At 48.4% G+C, this 24,107-nt stretch overlaps 1 pseudogene; it reads right to left on the bottom strand.

The window, feature by feature from the left end:
- Nucleotides 1-10,364: 10,364 nt before the first annotated feature.
- LOC136633906 (5S ribosomal RNA) lies at nt 10,365-10,484 on the bottom strand (annotated as a pseudogene).
- Between the last annotated feature and the right edge of the window lie 13,623 nt (nt 10,485-24,107).

Here is a 24,107-nt window from a genome sequence, read left to right as displayed (position 1 = left end):
GGCTGCAATCCTACATACACTTACCTGGGAGTAAATCCCATTGAAATAAAGGAGTAAACATGGTTAGGATTGCATTGCAAGTGTGATCAGGTCTGTAAAAAGACAGCAAATGGTAGTCTCTCTCTCTCTTCCCCCCCCCCCCCCAATTTCATCTTCCTAACTCCATCTGTTCACATTTTGGGGGGGAGGGGGTTGTGGGGAGTGACACCATCTGACTTTTACCAAACCCGAAAGAGCAACTGTTGGCCAGCCTCCATCCGCTCTCCTTTTCCCCAAACCCGCCTTCCAGATATAGCAACATGTTCTGTTCTTCTTCAGACCAACTGTTTGTTCATTTCACAGGATCCCGCAGCCGAGATGACATCAGTTAATGATTTTTGGAGCTGGGAGAAGAGAAGAGGTGTGTGTGTGGGGGGGGGGGGGCATCTCACCTTGGCAGGAGCTGCCCTGCTGCTCAGCTCATTAGAGAACACGGTTGCTCAAATGATGCATCTCAGCTTTTCACAGGTCGTAGAGGGAAGGAAGGCGCACGACGGGGATCGTTTCGCCTTTACACAAATGTCTGGCTGGGGGGCACTCGTGGAACCGCAGACCTTTAAATGAACATCATTTGGACTAACTGATGCAGGGAAGACGTTACCCGTTGGCATCCAAACAGCCATGCCAGTTTTAACCTCATTTTCGGGATGCATTTTAATGACACTTCTGTGTCGTCGTGCCTTCAGGAAGCTCTGAACCAGGAAGCTCTCGAACATTTAGCACCACGACCCACTTTTTAGAATCCGAATCTGTCAGGACCCATCGGAAGTGATGTCATGACCAGAAGTGACATCATCATGCAGGACATTTTTTTTAACAATCCTCTCAAAAAAATATTATTTTCTCTAGATCTCTTTTTTCAGTTCAGTGGGTCACAATAGATTGTCTTTTTTTTAAAGTGGGTCCCAGTGCTTAAAGTTTGGGAAGCACTGAGATTGAGCCTGGGAAGACCGTCTTTGGAGATCCAGTCAGCGTAGACATCCATCTGGAATCTCCCCTCCTGCAGCTTGTACCGATTGGATCTAGTTCTACTCTCAGAGGTGGTGGAGAACAAATTTGTCCTTTCTCCCATATGTCAGCCCTTCTGGGAATGAGCCTTAATGTGAATTTGGGGCTACACCATAATCTCCGGGACGGGCTCTGGGTTTGTGAGGGTTCTTGGCAAGGGGTCCTCTGGCGGGCTTCTTCCCATATCTTGGAGGCAGGTGTGGCATGGACTAGTGGCATAGATAAGGGGAGGGGTACATTGCCTTAGGTACCACGTCTTGAGGGGGTGCCAACTTGCACCCCCAACAGTGGATTGACCTGTCTCCCGTGGCCCGTCTACATAATGTGGTCTTCTTTGGGTCTTCCACATGAGTTTCCTCCGACCCAGCAATGGCCTGCTGCCGGAGAGGATTTTTGAAACTCCGGCTTGGAAAGCTGTTTCTTTCAGTGTCTCTGGATGCAGTTCCCAGGAGAGCCCTCCTCCAGGGCAGTTTAGAAGAGGAAGCAGAGCAAGAAGACCGTGATGAAGGGGGAAGAACGGGAGGGAGGCTTTGCAAAAAGCCAGCTTCCCAGAGCAAAGTCTACGGCATGGAGATGCTCAGCGGCTCAGACACGGCCGCGTTAGTTTATTCATGAATTACTGATGCTTGCGAGGAGCACAAACGAGTCAGAGGATTGGACAAACACAGTTCAGCAGCTTCCCTTGGGCGCTGCGGATTTCAGTGGAGAAGAGTCTCAAAACCAGCCCCAAAGAAGGCCCGCTGTCGCTGGTTCCAGTGGTTTCTTGCCAAACAGCTTGAGGTCCAAGTCATGTGGAAAGCCACCTCCCTCCCTGAAATCACTCTGGTTGCCCTCTCAATGTGGCTTGGGCGTGTGTCAGGCAGGTCCAGCCGAAGACCACCTGGGACCTGAGGTGATGTACTAAACGGTCTCCAAAAAGGCATCTGGTGGGCCACTGTGAGACACAGGAAGCTGGGCTAGATGGGCCTTTGGCCTGATCCAGTGGGGCTGTTCTTATGTTCTTAACTACAATTCCCAGGAGGCCTTGCAGGTCTCTTGTTGTCTGGTGTGCTCCCTGGGGCATTTGGTGGGCCACTGTGAGATACAGGAAGCTGGACGAGATGGGCCTATGGCCTGATCCAGTGGGGCTGTTGTTATGTTCTTAAACTACAATTCCCAGGAGGCCTTGCAGGTCTCTTGTTATCTGGTGTGCTCCCTGGGGCATTTGGTGGGCCGCTGTGAGATACAGGAAGCTGGACTAGATGGGCCTATGGCCTGATCCAGTGGGGCTGTTCTTATGTTCTTAAACTACAATTCCCAGGAAACCTTGCAGGTCTCTTGTTATCTGGTGTGCTCCCTGGGGCATTTGGTGGGCCGCTGTGAGATACAGGAAGCTGGACTGGATGGGCCTGTGGCCTGATCCAGTGGGGCTGTTCTTACGTTCTTAAACTACAATTCCCAGGAAACCTTGCAGGTCTCTTGTTATCTGGTGTGCTCCCTGGGGCATTTGGTGGGCCGCTGTGAGATACAGGAAGCTGGACTAGATGGGCCTTTGGCCTGATCCAGTGGGGCTGCTCTTATGTTCTTAAACTACAATTCCCAGGAAACCTTGCAGGTCTCTTGTTATCTGGTGTGCTCCCTGGGGCATTTGGTGGGCCGCTGTGAGATACAGGAAGCTGGACTAGATGGGCCTTTGGCCTGATCCAGTGGGGCTGCTCTTATGTTCTTAAACTACAATTCCCAGGAAACCTTGCAGGTCTCTTGTTATCTGGTGTGCTCCCTGGGGCATTTGGTGGGCCGCTGTGAGATACAGGAAGCTGGGCTAGATGGGCCTCTGGCCTGATCCAGTGGGGCTGTTCTTATGTTCTTAACTACAATTCCCAGGAGGCCTTGCAGGTCTCTTGTTATCTGGCGTGCTCCCTGGGGCATTTGGTGGGCCGCTGTGAGATACAGGAAGCTGGACTAGATGGGCCTATGGCCTGATCCAGTGGGGCTGTTCTTATGTTCTTAACTACAATTCCCAGGAGGCCTTGCAGGTCTCTTGTTATCTGGCGTGCTCCCTGGGGCATTTGGTGGGCCGCTGTGAGACACAGGAAGCTGGGCTAGATGGGCCTTTGGCCTGATCCAGTGGGGCTCTTTTTATGGTCTACCTTCCGGCCTCTGCAGAGAGGCATACTATGGAATTCTGCAGAATATCTTATGTGTGGTGGTGATTTTTTGTCTGTTTGGGTGGAAAAAAGAACAACATGGTTCTACTGAAGGACAATTTTTGGGGTGGGGAGAGCAGAAGAGGAAGCATGCTAGATTTGACAACCAATAAGTACGAAGACTGCAACATCTTAAACAGCTTTTGCATTTTTCTCTGTGGCCTCTTTGCTATTTTCTAACCTCAGCTTAAAACACTCCCCCCCCCCAAACACCCCTGCCTTTTGCTGCAATTTCTATCTTTCCCTCCCTCCCTCCCTCCCTCCCTCCCTTCATAACCATTATGCATTATTTACCTTCAGGGAAGCCACAAGCACAGACAAGGCTCTGTCCAAAAGCTCACTGCTGAGATCTCCAGTGGTCGAGCTCCCTGCATACACCTGTGTATTTGTTCAAGGCATATTATGCTCAGGGCATGTCCCAGGAGGAGGATCGAAGGGCCAAATTGTCAACTATTATTTATGTCTTTGTTTTCCACATTTTAAGACCACCCTTCTTCCAAGGAGCTCAGGGTGGTGTACACGGTTCCTCTCTTCCTTTTGTACTCACAACAACCCTGTGAGGTGGGTGAGGCTGGGAGGGACTGGCCCAAGGTCCCTCAGGAAATTTCACGGCTGAGCGGACTTGGAACTGGCTCTTCCGGATCTAATTCTTAAAATAATACACCATCTGTGAATAGAGAGCAGTTGGGGGACTGGACAAGAGTTTGTCTCAGGCTTGATCTGACCCCAGAGTCTTCCTTGACTCACTTCTGACTTACTGGTACCAGGGTCAGGTCTGTGGCTGGTTGGCTAGGAAGGTTTAAACCTACTAGGCATGTGCCCGTCCTTCACGTGTTGTAAGCCTGAACGGAGAAAGCATCTGCAAAGAGGCAAATTTAATCACACCCTCTGACATTTCACAGACTTCACAGAGAGGGATGTGCTCTTTGTAACGCCCCGATTCCCATGCCAAGAATCACTTGGGGAGCCCCGCTCTCTTCATCTCTACTTATTTGCAAACATCTCTCCTCCAGGATTTAGCAGAGCAAAAGAGGTTTGTTCTTCTGCTTAAAGACATACTAGGAAAATACAACTTGTCCCAAGATATCCGGATCAGTGGTTCAAAATGTATCTCCATAGCTGCGGTGTGTACGATGTGGCAGGTTATGTTGAATGAACATCTTAACGCAGTGGTTCTCAGACATTTTAGCACTGGGATCCACTTTTTAGCATAACAGTCTGTCCAGACCCACTAGAAGTGGTCATTAACCTGAAAGTGATGGCTGGAAGTGACATCATCCATTGAGGCTGCAAACCTAAGCCGCAATCAGCCAAAGGTCCCATTATACAGCGCAGTCATGCTGTTATTTTGCATGGCTCAGAATTCAAACATTCCAGCTCAGAAGTCAAAGCAGAACACAGGCTTGGATGCTTCTTCAACCACACAGCCCTCCCCCTTTTCCAGTGTCCCACCTATTCAGGGCAAAGCACCAGGTCGCTCCTCCAGCAGCAGCTCTGTCCCCTGTATTTTCAGCGGTGGCTGAGCTAGGTGCTACGCGACCCACCTGAAACTGGCTTACGGTGAATCCCGACCCACAGTTTGAGAAACGCTGTCTTAACGTGTTCATATGCTTACATATGTCCTGGAGATCAGACACGACCGTTTCCCACTTGTAACATCTAGAGCAGTGGTTCTCACACATTTAGCACCGGGACCCACTTGTTTAGAATGGGAATCTGTCAGGACCCACCGGAAGTGATGTTGTTGCAAGGCCAATCAGCAACTCAGATAAGCAGCTGAGAATGACTCGGTACACAGGGATGAAGGTTCACAGGCTTTTATTGAATCGTATACAATTGGTCCACGGGACTCATGTCCAAAGCATGGACCCCGTCTGAACCGTGGTCCTTGACTTTTATACCACACAATCCTTTGTCTGAAAATCTAGACTTCTCATTTGCTGAAAGTTTGACATCATAAATGGGGCTAATTCTTAATAGGATGTAGATAAGATACCATTTCCATACAAGATGGAAAATAGGTGGGCAACAAGTGAGCAAAACCATTGATTGGCTCTTATTTACATACAGGTGGGGTTTTCATGAGAACATAAGAACAGCCCCACTGGATCAGGCCATAGGCCCATCTAGTCCAGCTTCCTGTATCTCACAGCGGCCCACCAAATGCCCCAGGGAACACACCAGATAACAAGAGACCTCATCCTGGTGCCCTCCCTTGCATCTGACAGAGCCCATTTCTAAAATCAGGAGGTTGCACATGCACATCATGGCTTGTAACCCGGAATGGATTTTTTCCTCCAGAAACTTGTCCAATCCCCTTTTAAAGGCATCCAGGCCAGACGCCATCTTAAAACTTTGCCAAAATTACACAATTTCCAAAAGTTTCCAAAACCAGTAGGGTTCGCTGTAACAGTATTCCATCCAACACTGACCCTTACTCATATTTATCAATCTAACTAGGGACCTCTTTGAGAAAATAGGTTTTCATGCTATCCTCATTAAAGAGAACACACAAACACTTAAACACGGGTGCGAAGACCTTAATTTGGCAGAACTTCTAACCCATTTATTGACATATATTCCTTTCAAACCCTTCCTAATTAGGATGGCCTTACTTGTGCCACCTATCTTATCTCTTCTCCTGGTTTTAGTATTCCCTGTGGGCCCTCTGCAAAACTGTGCGAACCAGAGTCTATTAAACTTAACAGTTTCCTAATTCTGTTATTATAGCTATTGTGACTAGTTACTTTGAGTACATGTATTGAGGGCTCTTATAGTGGTGTATATAAGTGATCTCTTTTCTTTAGTGGCTGGCTAAGACTTTAGCCAGCTTTTTGTGACTTTTCATATATTTTCACATAAAACAAACTTTCTCTGCATATGTGATTTCTTTTTAACCATTCCTTGTCCTATTTACCTTCAAACCAATTACTCAGACATTACATGTCAAGCAAACTGTTTGTGGCAATCCTTCATCAGCCCCCCCTCTTTTCAACTCAGTTGCAATTCACACAAAGGACTCTTTCTTAAGGATGGTCCCGGTTATCTAACTAAATGTTCTAAACTCGTCTCTGCAGGTGTCTGTCAAGAACATCCTTGCCAACTAAGATAAGGATTTCTGCAATGTTAAACCCTTTGTCTAGTTTTATTCTTTTCTAAAATCAAGCATTTTGTTTATTTAAGACTTACTTCTAATAACTACCACTACTATATGTTCCATATATGTTGGTTACACTTTTAAAGCAAAGACTAAATATATTCTATGTCCCGCATGTGTTTTTCCCTCTTTTGAAAACTTAGAAGAACAAACAAGTGAGTCTTGGCGCCTGGCATGCGATAGCCTTGGCCAACCCTGTGCGCCTGCCAAGAAGGAACCTTATCCTATTCTATGTTGCCTTAGTTGCTACTCCCTTTCTAAGCTCTGAAGTGTGTAACTTCTGTGAAACTAGCAAACAACTTCTAAAAATAATTTTCTTCAAGCAGCCTGCCCCTGTTCTGTGAGACTAACTATGATGTTTAAATAAAACTCCTTTTCCCCTTTATGCTGTAGCAGTGTGGCCTTTAAGCTGTTTAAGCATTTGTTTCCAAAATCAAGCAGCTCTTGTGCATATGCTATAGCAGCAGTGCCCAAACCCCGGCCCTGGGGCCACTTGCAGCCCTCGAGGACTCCCTCATAGAGCCCCCAGTCTCCAATGAATCTCTGGCTCTCCAGAAATTTGTTGGAGCCCAAACTGGCCCGATGCAATTGCTCTTAGCATGAGGGCGACTGACCTCTCCTGTGAGCTGTGGACAAGGGCTCCCTCCACTGCTTGCTGTTTCACGTCTGTGATGCAATAGTGGCAGCAAAGGAAAGGCCAGCCTTGCTTTGTGCAAGGCCTTTTATAGGCCTTGAGCTATTGGAAGAACCTTCATTCATTCATATAAGTTCATCTTTAATATATTCATTTATGTAAACTTATGTAAATATATTCAAATTTTAAATGTAAATTAATTCTTTTTTTCCTTGGCTCCTGCCACAGTGTCAGAGAGACGATGTGGCCCTCCTGCCAAAAACTTTGGACACCCCAGTGCTAGAGTATTAAACTAATTCTTAGTACTCTGCTTATACTTTTCTGGGCTATCCAGTGACTTACGGTCTAGGGTCAAAGGTCACCGTGCCTCAATGTCATGACCAGAAGTGACATAATCAAGCAGGAAAATTTTAACAATCCTAGGCTGCAATCCTACCCACACTTACCCAGGAGTCAGTACCATTTACTATCATTGCTAAAAGAACATACTGTACATAGTAGCTTGCTAAAAGTATAGTTCTGTAACATTTCTCCAAATGCAGTCACATACCACGGCAGCATCAAGTCTAGTATATTAAAAATAAAATATTGAAATGAATGGGGACCCACCTGAAATTGGCTCGCGACCCACCTAGTGGGTCCCGACCCACAGTTTGAGAAACACTGATCTAGAGGGTCTGGAGGCTGAAACTGAACCACAAAGAATGACAGCACTGCAATCTCTGTGAGAACAACGTTCAACAGACATCCAGATATGTGAAATACAGATGCGATGATTTAACTGGTGACAGGGGACAGAAAATTACAACTGTTCCTAGGAAATTGCATCAGTAGACAGTATGATGTCACTGCGACAACACTTTTCATAAAGCATGCAAAACATTTTACAGTCCAATTCATTTCTACAGCAGCTCTGACCAAGACCTGGCAGTCATAAACTCCATAATTCTTATGGTGTTTTCATTATTTGAAGATCTCTCTCCAAGAGGCCAAAGTTGGCCCATATTTCTGCTGCCATGACTCAGAAGCGATGAAATCTCCGCTAGAGCAAATTCAACACAAGAGGCGAACCACAGACAATGTATCCAAACTCTGAGTGATTAAATAGGTTTAAATGATTGCCATGTTCCACATGTGCAATTCTCACCTTGCGCTTCAATATACATTTCCAAAGTGGTATATACCAGAAGGAAAGCATGGCAAACATCAAATCATAAGCTGTTGCGAAATATCACAAAACAATTAACGATCTCCGACACTCTTTCTCTCGATACCGAGCTAAACAAGCGCATCGGTAAAGCAGCTACCACGTTTTCCAGACTCACAAAGAGAGTCTGGTCCAACAAGAAGCTGACGGAACATACCAAGATCCAGGTCTACAAAGCTTGCGTCCTGAGAACACTTCTGTACTGCAGCGAGTCATGGACTCTTCGCTCACAACAGGAGAGGAAACTGAGCGCTTTACACATGCGCTGCCTCCGATGCATCCTCGGCATCACCTGGCAGGACAAAGTTCCAAACAACACAGTCCTGGAACGAGCTGGAATCCCTAGCATGTATGCACTGCTGAAACAGAGACGCCTGCGTTGGCTCAGTCATGTCATGAGAATGGATGATAGCCGGATCCCAAAGGATCTCCTCGTGCAAGGAAAGCGCCCTACAGGTAGACCACAGCTGTGAATCAAGGACATCTGCAAGAGGGATCTGAAGGCCTTAGGAGTGGACCTCAACAGGTGGGAAACCCTGGCCTCTGAGTGGCCCACCTGGAGACAGGCTGTGCAGCATGGCCTTTCCCAGTTTGAAGAGACACTTGGCCAACAGTCTGAGGCTAAGAGGCAAAGAAGGAAGGCCCGTAGCCTGGGAGACAGACCAGGGACAGACTGCACTTGCTCCCAGTGTGGAAGGGATTGTCACTCCCGGATTGGCCTTTTCAACCACACTAGATGCTGTGCCAGAACCACCTTTCAGAGCGCAATACCATAGTCTTTCGAGACTGAAGGTTGCCAACAACTATATAAGAAGCAAAACCTATACATAAATGAGCGGCAGAGGAGAAAAATATTGACAAATGGATTCATTTAAAAACCATGTGTTGGCAGACTCGGCTTTTGAGGGAACACCAGAAGACCAAGGTCTTAACCTGTTACGTCATGTGTGGGTTGCTTATCTACAGAAAAAAAGTCAGGGTGGCTTAAGTAAAGGGTACAAAAAATGCATTAAACATGTAAAATAATGTTGAAAAGATTGGATGAGATCAACAGCTCAGCAGCGCCCGGAGACTGCCAATTAATCTATATGTTCTCCATTGATGGAGATACGTCTACAGTATTGTCAACCTTGTGCTAATGGTTTGAAGCCCTGCCAGGTTAGAAAATTTCCCTCAGCTATCATAACCAGGAGGCATTTGTGTCCAGCGCCGTATTTCATGATTAAAATAATTAAACCAATGCGACAAAGGACTTCTGATTACACCGGGCTTTGCAAGAAGTCCGCCAATGAGGACCCCATTTGTTCTGGCTCATTAGTGCAGTAAATCACCGAGCAGGACATCAGGATTGCAGGCACTGCTGCAGATGTGCTTTTAGGAGGAGATTGATCTGCACACCCAGCACACAAGAGCACTTGTCTCCAGGCCAGGAAGAGCTTCTTGGGATGATTTCTGCAGATCCAGGTGCCACAAAATGGGCACAATGGTTTGTTCTGGTCAACTGGCAATGCTAACAGTTTCTAATTTCTCTGGGTAAGAGGTGACCATTTGAAGAGGGCTGGAAACTGTCCACCGGTGATGTAAAGTTCCAACCATAGCAGAAGCAGGACTCCCATTTGCCCCCAGAGGCAGAAGCAGTGAAGATGCCAATCGCGCTTATGGGAGCACCTTGCAAACATCTGCTTGCCCCTTTCCCAGGAGGTGGGCTGGCCCCGATGAGGGTTCCTGGCTCAGTCAAAACACAAGGCTGAAAAAGCCAAGGAAGACCTTGTGTTGCTGGCAACGGTCCACTGTTCTCCATGGAGGCCCTCCTCATGTTCTGAGTATTGTTTGATCCAGCCCTGCTGCTCCCTTCATAGATCACCTCATTCCAGGGGCAGATTCAGTGTGTGTATTGGGGGAGGGCCATGAGCACTACCTTAACTCCAGAGCCCAGGTCAACCACCTGCTTTGGCCATTTGCAAAGTGGGTTCTGGAAAGTTCTGAAAGCTGAGGATGAAGCTGCATTTGTTAAAGCGTTTGCAAACAGGACTCAAAAAGAGTTTGCTGCGTCCATCTCTCACAGGCGTGCTTCCCATTCACCTTCCCGTTAGCTTGGTTGGCAACCTTCAGTCTCGAAAGACTATGGTATAAAGCCTACAGCACCTGGTATTCTCAGGTGGTCTCCCATCCAAGTACTAACCAGGCCTGACCCTGCTTAGCTTGCAAGATCAGACGAGATCAGGCATGGGCAGGGTAGCAGTTGCTGATGGTTTCTTTTTGCAAGAGAGACCTCTTCCCCTCACCCCCAGCGCCTTTCCCGCCACATCCATTTTAATGCCAAACCTCCTCAGTGCACCCAACGTTCAACCCTTGCTTTCCGCCGTGGGACCGAGTGACAAACCAAGAAATAGATTCAGACATGGCCGGCTCCAAATTCGCCATTCAAATTCCTTGATAAATCTATAAGATTACAGAAGGGCTGTCAGAGAGCTCTTGGCATTAGCCGGATGTCAAAGGGAGCCCAGTGACGGACTCCGTCTTTAGAGTTTCCAGCTGTACAGAGGCTCTAGGGAAAGCAGCCAGAATGGAGCAGAGGTCTAGGCAGTCCTTCTCCAGAAGCCCTAATCAGAAAAGGCATGTGTGAACACTCATTCTATAGCATATGGATTCAGCACTCAACCCGTTAAACGCCTTACCGGAGATTTGCATAATCTCAAGCAAGGGGCGGAAAAGAGGCCCAGAAAAAAAGGCTTTGACAATGGCAATGAGAAGGGAGAGGGAAAAAGTTAAATGCATTAAAGAGCTTAGCGGAGAGGAAGGGTGAAGCAATCTGATAAAGGAATAAACCAGTTTAGAGGCAGAATACATTCCTCCGCTCACCAGTCTATTTAAATCCCCAACTTACAGAAAAGCCTCTTAAGACATCACTTGATCGTGTGTTCAAATTCCTAATTGAATCACGCTTTCATTGCAAACATATACATCATTAGGTGCCTGCACGCAGACAGACAGTCTGGTGGATGATAGGGCTGCAATCCTGCACACACTTTCCTGGGAGCAAGCCCCACTGAACACAAAAGGACTCTGGCATCAGAGCAGACAGGCATAGGATTGTGCCGTAGGAGAGTCAGAGCAAAATCCTAACCAACTTCCCAGCACTGGCGTAGCTGTGCCAATGGGGCGTGCACTGCATCCTGCCGTTGGGGGGCAGCCACGGAGGTGTCCTCAAGCTAAGGCAATGTTTGTTCCCTTCCCTCTGAGTTGCACTGTCCTTACCATGGCGCTAGAAAGTTGGTTAGGATTGCGCCCTAACAGGTTATTGCCGAGTCCCTCAAGACAACACAGGTAGGGAAGGGTCTTCAACCGTTTTAGGAGTAGAGCAGCACACAAGCTTGTATGCAGGAGATCCCCATTTTGAGCTCCAGTTGGGCAGGGTCATGAATATGTACAGTTTAGGCCTAGTAACATGTAAAGCCTGGACCAAGCTAAAACAGTAACACAGAAGTGGCTTGCAGTCCTAGCTGCTAGGAATTTACAACTCAATGGAAGGTGATAATGTAGCAGCCAGAAAGACGCCCATCAAGGATGGAATGCAGCTGTAGATCTCCAGGGGGGACGGAAGAGCTGAGAGGGTGAGCTTCCAGCCCCAGAGGACAGGGTCTTTGGTCTTTGTCTCTTGGTGAGATAGGTGGTGGGTGCACATCCTGCCCCGCCAGGACCATGTGGCCTCTTAGGTAACTGACCTGCGGATCTACAAAAGAAGCTGACCCAGGTGAGAGTCAGAGAATAATAGAGTTAGCCAGTTAGCTTTATTATTTTATGCTGATATGTTTCCTAGAAGTTTTTATGCCTCCAGCATTTCCTGCCTTTTGTAACTTTTTGTAACCCTATGTACTTAATAAAGTAAAAACCCTTTTACCATGTTGGTTCATTGTCTGTTGGGGACAAAGGTTCAGAATCCTGCCTAGCCATTCAGCAAGCTACCAAAAATCCTCATTGTGGACTAGTAACTTGAGGACTGAGACTTTAAGTAAAGAAAGTGCTCAGTGCCTACAAGGGATATAGTTAAGCCTAGGGGGTCTCGGTGTCCCTGGACTGAGGCACTGGCTCTTACAGGGTGGTGGCAGTACTACCAAACAGGGATCTTTGAGGGCTCTAGGGTTCAGAACCAACAACTCTGAGCACCCCAAAACCCTGGGAGTGTGATGAAGTACACGACAGGCAGATGCCTGTTAACCACACTGAGCTAGAAGAACGGAGCATCTAGACCACCTGGGATTACTGGGTGCTGTAGGCTTATACTATAGTCTTTCCATGCCCAATCTCGTCTGATCTCGGAAGCTAAGCAGGGTCAGGCCTGGTTAGTACTTGGATGGGAGACCGCCTGGGAATACTGGGTGCTGTAGGCTTATACCATGATCTCGGAAGCTAAGCAGGGTCAGGCCTGGTTAGTACTTGGATGGGAGACCGCCTGGGAATACCGGGTGCTGTAGGCTTATACCATGATCTCGGAAGCTAAGCAGGGTCAGGCCTGGTTAGTACTTGGATGGGAGACCGCCTGGGAATAACGGGTGCTGTAGGCTTATACCATCGTCTTTCGAGACTGAAGGTTGCCAACCAACCACTCCTGGCTGTTTCACATGTAGCTAGTGTCTTTGTTGCAAATGGTGGCAATCCTTGGGTGGGGGGAGAACAGAGCTGCTCCTGCCTGTGACCCCTTTGCATTGAACCCCCACTCCCGACACAAGGGAGGGGGTCTCCCTCGTCTCTGTAAGGGAGACAAAGAAGGATCAGCATCGACCAGAAGTCCGAGGCTGATGACAGGCCTTCCAGAAAAGCAGCCCCTGCCTTCTGTCATTGACGCAAATGAAACAGGATTAACAATTCCTTAGCAAAAAAAAAAAGGGGGCGGGAGGCTCAGCAAGTTGCAATAGACCTGTGACACAGACGCACGCCAGCCCTCTGACAGGCCGGCAGAACAACAAGAGACGCTTGTCTTTCAGAGAGAAGATGCGACGTGATAGATAACAGCAGCCGGGAAGCAGAGCATCAATCACCTAATCTCTAGGACCCATGGGCTGCCGTATGGAGGCGAGCGTGTTAGACATCGTCTCCTGACAGCTGGATTTCCATTTGCAAATGGGCTACTGGTGGCAATGCAAGCTGGACGCGAGGATCGGAAGGGGGCTGGGGAGAAACTTCCCCCAAAAGGGAGGTAGCGTTCCACAGGCTGACCCAGGTGCCAGGAGGTCTTGGACCCATCCTGGATGCGCGGCACTCCTTTGCTTCTGCTTTTCAGTGCTCATTTGAAAGTCAAGATAAAAGCATAAGAACATAAGAAGAGTCCAGCTGGATCAGGCCAAAGGCCCATCTAGTTCAGCTTCCTGGATCTCATAGTGGCCCACCAGTTGCCTCTGGTTGCACACGAGTCAACAAGACACCTGCATGTTGTGGCCACGCCCTTCCACCTGGCATTCTGAGGTAGCCTGCTTCTAAAACCAGGAGGGTTGGCAATCCCATTGTGGTTTGTAACCTTGGATGGACTTTTCTTCTAGAAACCGGTCCAATCTGCTTTTAAAGTCATCTAGGCCAGATGCCACCACCACATCCTGTGGCAAGGAGTTCCACAGACTAATTACATGCTGGATTTAAAAAAATTGGTCTATTCTAACTCTCCCAGCACTCAAGGTTAGTGGATGTCCCCTGGCTCCTGATAGTCTTCCTTTATTTGGGTATTTGGTCGTATCCTACCACAGTTCAAAATACAGTACACCTCAGTAATGGCAGTGGTCTTCAACCATTTTTGTGCCACCACACCAATAAATAAGTAAGGTACAAGGCTGGGGGACCCTCTGCTGATCCTGCCCCGTTCTGGAATCTGATCTGCCCATCCCATCCCATACCCACCCATTCTTGCTCCTGACAGACCCTTTTCTCCGACCTCTTGTGACTTCACAACAACCCTGTAGGGTCAGCCTTAGGAGCTGTGGGGCAAGACAGCGAGAAGAGGCTGTGAGGAATTATATCCAGAACTCAGTACCATGACTGGATTGGATCTAAGCCCCCTCTTGCACAGGTTTTGAAAGGCTGCCGTGACCCCCTCCATAAGTCTTTGTGACCCCCTTTGGAATTGCAACCCACAGGTTGAAGAACTATAGGCTATAGCAGGGGTGCCCAAATCCCGGCCCAGGGGCCACTTGCAGCCCTTGGGGACCCACAATCCGGCCTGCGGGGAGCCCCCTGTCTCCAATGACCATCTGGCCCTCCGGAGACTTGCTGGAGCCCATGCTGGCCCAATGCAACTGCTCTCAGTGTGAAGATGACTGTTTGACCTCTTGCATGACCTGTGGGACGAGGGCTTCCTCTATTACTTTCTGTTTCATGTCTGTGATGCAGCAATAGCAGTGAAGGAAAGGCTAGCCTTGCTTTGTGCAAGGACTTTTATAGGCCTTGAGCTATTGCAAGACCTTCATTCATTTATACAAGTTCCATCTCTAATATATTCATTTATGTAAATTTATTCAAATTTGAAATGTAAATTAATTCGGCCCCCGACACAGTGTCAGAGAGATGATGTGGCCCTCTTGCCAAAAAGTTTGGACACCCCTGCTATAGCACAGTGTGTCCACTAAAGGGAAGACGCACCCACCCACAGAGACTGAACTTCAGGAGGAGATGAACCCTGAAAGTATGACAACTGCACAAACCAACAAGGCATCCCACCCCCCTGAAAGGCCCAACTGGGAGCAGGTTTCCTATAGCAACTGAATGGTTAATAGGGAGGCTTTGTGGGGCATCTAGCAGTATCTAGTGAGCTGTACAGGATGAATGATATTTTGATAACCTTCTGTTATCAAAATATTGGTCATGAATGGTCACCCATCGCATGGCGGCTTGGTCACATGGTCTTCCGTTAGCAGGGAAAATTAATTAACACAAGCAAGACCAAAAAAAAAAAAAGCCAATCAAGCAGCCGCCCTCGAGATTGGGGAGGCCACAAACGAACCTGTCGATTCATCAAAGCTTGGAAAATGCTAATATTATTCATGAACTCCAAAAGAGCCCGGCGTGGTTCCGCTCCATTTGAGAGACTTTGTAATTATTTTGCCATTTAAAACAGAGAAACTGTTTCCCTCCCCTCCCCCCAATCGATTTAGTTTCTATCCCAAATCGCTGTCATGTACAAAATGTCATGTGTACTAGGAAGTTCCGAGAAGAGGTAAACCAACCCTGCTCAGGGATTAGGCTCCGAGGAAGGCCAGGTGATCCAGAAGTCTTCTCTGATGCAGATTTTCGTCTTCCTTTCAGCGCATGAGTGAGCCCAAAGTTATCCTCCAGAGATTGAAGGAGGTGTTCCTGGGACAACCGCACACCCCAAATTAATACATTATAGCGCCAAGGGCTTTGCAAATGGCTTAGACCAAAACCTCAGCGGCTCAAAGGCAGCGAGGAAAAGAGACAGCTGTTATCTTATGGCTGCATCAGCCATTGGTTCGCTGTTTGAAGTACCGCAGCAAACACCCCCCCCAACAGCCATGGGCTGTCGCGCACTTCAGTTGATGCTACACCCCAATTATAGCAGAGGCTGTCACTGGTTTCTGGTAGGACTTCTGTGTTTGACATTGCTAGTTCACTGTGGACGACAAGGAAGAGTACAGTCAGTTCTGAGAATCCACTGGAGTTTGGTTTTCCGAAAGAAAATAGCCTTCCCTGCTTTTGTGCTGCAAAACTGTGCCATTTGCAGGGCAGTCTTCAGTGCTCCTGTAAGACGCTTGCCATAGAATGCATTGCACAACCTGGGAGTGGCTCATGGGAGGGCAGCATGATTTGGACAGAGTGGCTAGAGAGATGCTCTTTACACTCTCACATAACACCAGAACCAGGGGACATTCACTAAAATTGAGTGTTGGGAGGGTTAGAACAGACAAAAGAAAATATTTCTTTACTCAGCGTGTGGTTGGTCTGTGGAACTCCTTGCCACAGGCTGTGGTGATGGCGTCTAGCCTGGACACCTTTAAAAGGGGATTGGACAAGTTTCTGGAGGAAAAATCCATTACGGGGTAAACAAGCCATGATGTGTATGCGCAACCTCCTGATTTTAGAAATGGGTTATGTCAGAACGCCAGATGCAAGGGAGGGCACCAGGATGAGGTCTCTTGTTATCTGGTGTGCTCCCTGGGGCATTTGGTGGGCCGCTGTGAGATACAGGAAGCTGGACTAGATGGGCCTATGGCCTGATCCAGTGGGGCTGTTCTTATGTTCTTATGATTTTGCAGCCCAAAAGATAAGAAAAACTATTTTTCTTACTGATTTTTAATTTTTAAAACGTTTTTAAAAGGGGACCCCCTCCACATCTGTGGATAGTGAAATCCGTGAATGCCGGATATGCAGATAAGTCCAGTCTACTGTACATTCTATGTATGTTTTTTTTATGTTCATTCTATACACAGCCAAACTTTTCTTTGCCAGATGCAAGGGGGTGCCACCAGGATGCAGGTCTCTTGTTGTCTTGGATGCTCATTGAGGCATCTGGTGGGCCACTGTGAGATCCAGGAAGTTGGACCTGATGGGCCTTTGGCCTGATCCAGCAGGGCTCCTCTGATGTTCTTGGCGGCAGGATTGAGGGTGGCGGTTTAAATAATGCTGATGAAACAGCACTGCCCTCCACGGCTGGATCTTGACCACCCCTGCACCTTCCTTCCTGCAAACCTCATCATTCCGCTATATATATCCCATCTCACCTGGAAGCACTTTGGAAGTTAGTCCAACACACTCTGAAATATCCTGGCCGCTTCTACATTTCTGAAGAAGCACAGAGGGCTAAAAATAACTGCCTGGCTTCCTCTCTAGAGCGCATAGATGTTTACCAGTCAGCCTTGCTTTTTGCAGAGCCAAAGGCTGCCAGTGTCACTTCTCTCCCACCTCCTGAGACACAGCACCACGATGATTCCCCCCCCACTAACCTTGCACGCCTCCTTTCTCGAGCAGAAAAAAAAAATCACGCCACTTCATTGCCACAGTCATGCACTTGCGCACTGCAGGCAAGTGAGCAGTTGAAAGCACATCTGCGGGCACCGAGCTCAGGTGGAAGCCGAGGCCCAGAGATACCGAGGCAAGCAGAAGGCAGTAGCCCTGCTTGCGGAGATGAGCCACACAGTGGAAAAATCATATATAAACACCTGCATTAGATCACAGGCAGTTCCAGTACAATTGCAATTGTAAATTTGGGGAGGGGGGAGTGTTTGAATATGCAGCTGTATCCCAAGAGCTTTTATTCTTCTAGCTGTGGCTTCATCCTCATGCATTCTAAGTGAACATAACATGTAGCTTTTCCCTTTATTTCTTTCGAGCATTTTTACCCTGCTCTCCACGTCTGCCAACAAAGGCTGCCAGAGTGGCTTATGTAAAATCGATAAAACAATAGCAAATCAATTGAACAATAAAGGGTAGGGCTGCCTCCATGGTTTTCCTTTGCTCTTAGGGCAGTTGTGGGTTCGACCTCTGCATCCTGGTGAGGGGAGAAGGGGTACATGACACGGCGCATGACACTCTGCTTAATCTTCCGCACGGCACATTTTTGACACCCTCCACCAGCACAGGGAGTGCTGTGTTAGTGGATCTTCAGATTAGGCTTGCACTTTGAATCACCTTTTTAAAAAAAAAAAAAAAAAATCACCAATATTTAACTGAGTTTCAAAACTGCTATGGGGCTTATAGGGTCAAATAAGCAGGTGATGTTACAGACACTAGCCAATAGGAGGTGGGCACCTCTGAGTATTATTCCTACACACTCACTCTAAAATCAAACCCTTTTGGGTTCCAGCATGTGAATTGCCTCTCATTTTAATTCAGAAAGAAACACCATGCCTCACCGGACAGAAGTTTGCAACGGATGGCCGTAATTGCCAGCAAATGAAAACGAAACAAGCTCATACAGCCAAATGCGTCCAAATTCAATTTGTTTGCTAGCTTTGGCTGCCATGTAATGCATAGACTGTACATTCAAACGCACAAACAACTAAACATGTTGCCCCCTTCAAAATAAGATGAGAAATTAATTCAAGCATATAAAATACGACTACAGCTTCAGCTTCTCCAATTTTGTATGACAAACAGGATCAAAGGTCGTGAAAAGAGATTCCATACAACACGAAACAAGGCCTATATTGTTCGCTGAAAACAAGTGACCCAAAATTGTGTGGCCACCTCAAAGCCCAAATAATGCACGGTTGCATAATCTGTGTATGCGTCAAACATCGGTGAACTGCATTATAATGTGCAATAATCACCGTCACTATTTAACAAGCATTGACAAGCAGTTAGAAATTATACCTATGACAAATAAGCAGGGCATACAGTGGGCCCTTCATACCCATATGGGATCTGCTGCAGGACCCCCTGTGGATACCAAATTCCACAGATAATTGAATCCACGGCACCGCAACTGCTTACCTAGGGGCCACACCCAGCCCTCCAAAGGTTGTGTGCAGTTCCTGCCCACCTGGACACAAGTGGAAGGTACTTCTAGTCGCATCTGGGACATCCTCTGAGGCCCTCCAGCTTTGGGTTGGCCATTTGTGGATCAAAACCACATATGCTGAGCCCATGGGGAAGCAGGGCCACATTTATTGACTTACAACCTATAGTAGGCATGTGGAATGTAAAAGGAGGCTTGCCCAAGACCTCTCAGTGCCTTTAAACCATTTCCGCCCAACGTTGGTGGGCTGCTGTGAGATTACAGGAAGCTGGACTAGATGGGCCTCTGGACTGATCCAGTGGGGCTGTTCTTATGTTCTTAACTACAATTCCCAGGAAGCCTTGCAGGTCTCTTGTTATCTGGTGTGCTCCCTGGGGCATTTGGTGGGCCGCTGTGAGATACAGGAAGCTGGACTAGATGGGCCTTTGGCCAGATCCAGTGGGGCTGTTCTTAGGTTCTTAACTACAATTCCCAGGAAGCCTTGCAGGTCTCTTGTTATCAGGTGTGCTCCCTGGGGCATTTGGTGGGCCGCTGTGAGATACAGGAAGCTGGACTAGATGGGCCTATGGCCTGATCCAGTGGGGCTGTTCTTATGTTGCATATATACATCAAAGGACCAAATGTGTACACCTGTAGGCTGGGCAAAAATGGGTCAATGGCATCCAAATGCCACCTCCCTTTACCCACTGGCATGCCAACTCACCCTTATGCCTGCACACCTCCACCTTTCCTCCTTCTCTTACTCCTCAGGAAACAAAAGAGGGGAGTGGAGCAGGGGGACGGGACAGATGGTGTTGGGCTAACCATTTCTGGCAAACCAACTCACAGGTTCTACGCACCAAAGGCCCAACAAAGGTCTGAATTTGGGGGCAGCCCCTGCAGCTCAGTGGAAGGTCATCTGTACAGAGTCTTAAAATGCCGCCTCCACCAAATCCCAACCTCTTTCAGTACTGCCTATGTCTGCATGCACGGCAGAGCTGGTTCTGAGCAGTATTTCTGGGATCCCTTGGGGTTCAGGGCCTTGGCAGTGATTGCAGCTGGGTGTGCTGAGTACACTTCTGTACTGCAGCGAGTCATGGACTCTTCGCTCACAACAGGAGAGGAAACTGAACGCTTTCCAAATGCGCTGCCTCCGATGCATCCTCGGCATCACCTGGCAGGACAGAGTTCCAAACACAGTCCTGGAACGTGCTGGAATCCCTAGCATGTATGCACTGCTGAAACAGAGACGCCTGCGTTGGCTCGGTCATGTCGTGAGAATGGATGATGGCCGGATCCCAAAGGATCTCCTCTATGGAGAACTCGTGCAAGGAAAGCGCCCTACAGGTAGACCACAGCTGCGATACAAGGACATCTGCAAGAGGGATCTGAAGGCCTTAGGGATGGACCTCAACAAGTGGGAAACCCTGGCCTCTGAGCGGCCCGCTTGGAGGCAGGCTGTGCAGCATGGCCTTTCCCAGTTTGAAGAGACACTTGGCCAACAGACTGAGGCAAAAAGGCAAAGAAGGAAGGCCCACAGCCAGGGAGACAGACCAGGGACAGACTGCACTTGCTCCCGGTGTGGAAGGGATTGTCACTCCCGAATCGGCCTTTCCAGCCACACTAGACGCTGTTCCAGAACCACCTTTCAGAGCGCGATTCCAGAGTCTTTCAAGACTGAAGGTTGCCAACAGTTGTCATAAAAGCAGTTGACTCGCTCCTTGTTACTGGGGAGCTCCTCTGTGATTTTGCTACTTGCTCAGTGGTTCTTTTTCCTTTGAACGATGACCGCTCAGGACCACAGTGGCAACAGCACTGCAATCATCTTTCATCTCGCGTCATGAAGTCAGCTCATTTAAATAAAATTTAAAAAAACCCGGGACCGCATTCACTGCAAGGTGCAGCATGAAAGGTTGTGCCTCTTTGGTGCCCTCCTCTGAACAGAATGTTCCAGAATTCAAGGGCGGCAGTGAGGAAGGCCCGTCTCGCCTGTCCGCTCCCCACTTCCTGCTTAGCTTTCACAGCTGGGCACCATCAGCTGGCAAGGGACGGGGCAGCAATTCTGCCGTTGTGGGTGGCAGCACATAAGAGCCCTCCTGGATCAGGCCAAGGGCCCATCTAATCCAGCTGGCCTGTATCCCACAGCAGCCCACCAGATGCCTCAGGGAGCACTAAGACCACAAGATACCTGTATCCTGTTGCCCTTCCTTTGCCTCAGAGGCAGCCTACTCATCAAACCAGGAGGTTTCATATGCTTATCATGGCTTGTAACCTGTGAAGGACTTTTCATCCATCCGTCTGCCCAATCCCCTTTCAAAGGCACCTAGGCCAGGCACTATCACCACATCCTGTGGCAAGGAGTTCCACAGATTAACCGCACAAAGGAGAACCTGTGTCTGCTGCTGCAAACTGCCCCCCTCATCTCCTCCTCCTCACCCATTGAGCCCTGGTTGTCTTATTCGGGGATGGTGGTGACAGTAGCATAGCTAGGGGGTGGGGGGTACATTGCTATGGGTACCACAGCTGTAGGGGGTGGCAATCCGTACTCCTGGTGGCAGATCCTGAGGCAGGCAAGGTGTCCAGTAAGGCTTAGAAGGGCGGCCTGCTTTAACAGAAGCAGGAACTACCTTTCTAAGGCCTTTGGCAGGCCTTCCAAACACTGCTGGGTATTCTGAGCATCTGGCCTCCCCCCGGGGGGGGGGGATGTTAAACATTTTTGTGCCCCTGGGTGCCAGGGCCCTTAGCTACACCACTGGGTGGTGAGTCACTGCAATAGCAGATGGTGACAGTCCCCCAAAATGTTGGCTAGTGGCAACAGGATATCCTCCCTTCTTTAGGAGTTTACCAGACATGGTCGGGGATCCTTGCATGAAAAGAAGCCCCCGGACCATGTCTCACTTTGCAAGTCCCACCTGTGGAGCCACTCCTGCCTGAGCTCTCTAGGCATGGAACCCTGGATCAGCCAGCAAGGCAGGAGGGGAGACTGGAACACCCTCCTTTTAATAAGGCAGCTGGAGAGTTCCCTCCTCAGAAGGATCTCCAAGTCGGAAGCCATTGAGAAAACCCCGTCTAAAAATAGCTAACAATTAAGCAGCCCTTTAGTTAGTAATTAACCTGCAATTTCTCGGTAAGTAAAAGAAGCTCCCAGTGATGAACATCAGCGCAGCTGAAGACAGTCAAGTGCCTGAAGCTGCCAAAGACTTGAGTCAGCGTGAGGCTTTTGACCTGCAGGGGAGCAAGGCAGGCAGGCGGATTTGTCCACCCTGCTGCCCGAGACCCTTTCAGCCGGAGATCGCCCCTGAACCCGCGATCTTCTGCATGCAGTATGTGTTGTTGCATGTTGAAAGTTTAACCACTTATGACCTACGGGCTTTTCTTCTGCTGCATGACACCTAACAACACAGTTCCAAACAACACAGTCCTGGAACGTGCTGGAATCCCTAGCATGTATGCACTGCTGAAACAGAGACGCCTGCGTTGGCTCGGTCATGTCGTGAGAATGGATGATGGCCGGATCCCAAAGGATCTCCTCTATGGAGAACTTGTGCAAGGAAAGCGCCCTACAGGTAGACCACAGCTACGATACAAGGACATCTGCAAGAGGGATCTGAAGGCATTAGGAGTGGACCTCAACAAGTGGGAAACCCTGGCCTTTGAGCGGCCCGCTTGGAGGCAGGCTGTGCAGCATGGCCTTTCCCAGTTTGAAGAGACACTTGGCCAACAGTCTGAGGCAAAGAGGCAAAGAAGGAAGGCCCATAGCCAGGGAGACAGACCAGGGACAGACTGCACTTGCTCCTGGTGTGGAAGGGATTGTCTCTCCCAAATTGGCCTTTTCAGCCACACTAGACACTGTTCCAGAACCACCATTCAGAGCGCGATACCAGAGTCTTTCGAGACTGAAGGTTGCCAACAGTCATGACACCTAATCAATTTAGTCTGGAATTCGGTGACTATTTTTATCCATAATTTCTACGTCAGATGTGTGGCACGTTCTTCTCCAAATTAGATAACAATCCAAGAACTTGAGTCCTCCCCCTTTCACTCTTGGGGCCTAATATTGCCACCCATAAAGATTCTATGGAGGGGTGCAGTCCCCCAAAGTTTTCTAAAGGGTCATCCTAATCTTTATATATCACGTGCTGTGGAGTTCAAGCAACCTCCTGAGTGATTCTACGCCTTTCTCATGGATTTGTGTTCATTATGTCATTGCAGAATTGAGTTACCAAACTACAATAACAGGGACTACCTGCTGATGTTCATTGGTCACCATGGTCATAAGAACATAAGAACAGCCCCGCAGGATCAGGCCATAGGCCCATCTAGTCCAGCTTCCTGTATCTCACAGTGGCCCACCAAATGCCCAGGGAGCACACCAGATAACAAGAGACCTGCAAGGCATTCTGGGAATTGTAGTTAAGAACATAAGAACAGCCCCACTGGATCAGGCCACAGGCCCATCTAGTCCAGCTTCCTGTATCTCACAGTGGCCCACCAAATGCCCCAGGGAGCACACCAGATGACAAGAGACCTCATCCTGGTGCCCTCCCTTGCATCTGGCCTTCTGACATAGCCCATTTCTAAAATCAGGAGGTTGTGCATACACATCATGGCTTGTACCCCGTAATGGATTTTTCCTCCAGAAACTTGTCCAATCCCCTTTTAAAGGCACCCAGGCCAGTCGCCATCACCACATCCTGTGGCAAGGAGTTCCACAGACCAACCACACGCTGAGTAAAGAAATATTTTCTCTTGTCTGTCCTAACCCGTCCAACACTCAATTTTAGTGGATGTCCCCTGGTTCTGGTGTTATGTGAGAGTGTAAAGAGCATCTCTCTATCCACTCTGTCCATCCCCTGCATAATTTTGTCTGTCTCAATCATGTCCCCCCTCAGGTGTCTCTTTTCTAGGCTGAAGAGGCCCAAACGCCATAGCCTTTCCTCGTAAGGAAGGTGCCCCAGCCCCGTAATCATCTTAGTCGCTCTCTTTTGCACCTTTTCCATTACCACTATGTCTTTTTTGAGATGCAGCGACCAGAACTGGACAATACTCCAGGTGTGGCCTTACCATAGATTTGTACAATGGCATTATAATTCACTGACAAAATTTTTTTTTTTTAAAAAAGAGGGTAATTTAGCTGACCCAACTGACGCGTTAACACCGTTTGCAATGAAATTACTCCTGATTAAGATTGCAAGGAGTTTGCCACATCAAATAAAAAATGGGGAGGGGCATCTCAGCAGCCAAGCCTCTGCATTTCAAATGCACACTGGGCAAATTTTCAAGCAGGCTGAACACAGCTAGTGCAGCTTTTCAGATTCCATTCATCCAGTCTGCTACAGAACAACCCATGTTTGCATGCGAGTAGGCCCAGCTGAACACAGTGGGATTGCCTTCCAACAAATACTCATAGGACACCGCCCCCCCCCCAAATCAATGCA

This window comes from Tiliqua scincoides, chromosome 13 (genome assembly GCF_035046505.1).
Source record: "Tiliqua scincoides isolate rTilSci1 chromosome 13, rTilSci1.hap2, whole genome shotgun sequence".
Lineage (NCBI taxonomy): Eukaryota > Metazoa > Chordata > Lepidosauria > Squamata > Scincidae > Tiliqua > Tiliqua scincoides.
The sequence above is the reverse complement of the archived record's forward strand: the minus strand, read 5'-3'. Positions and strand labels throughout refer to the sequence as shown.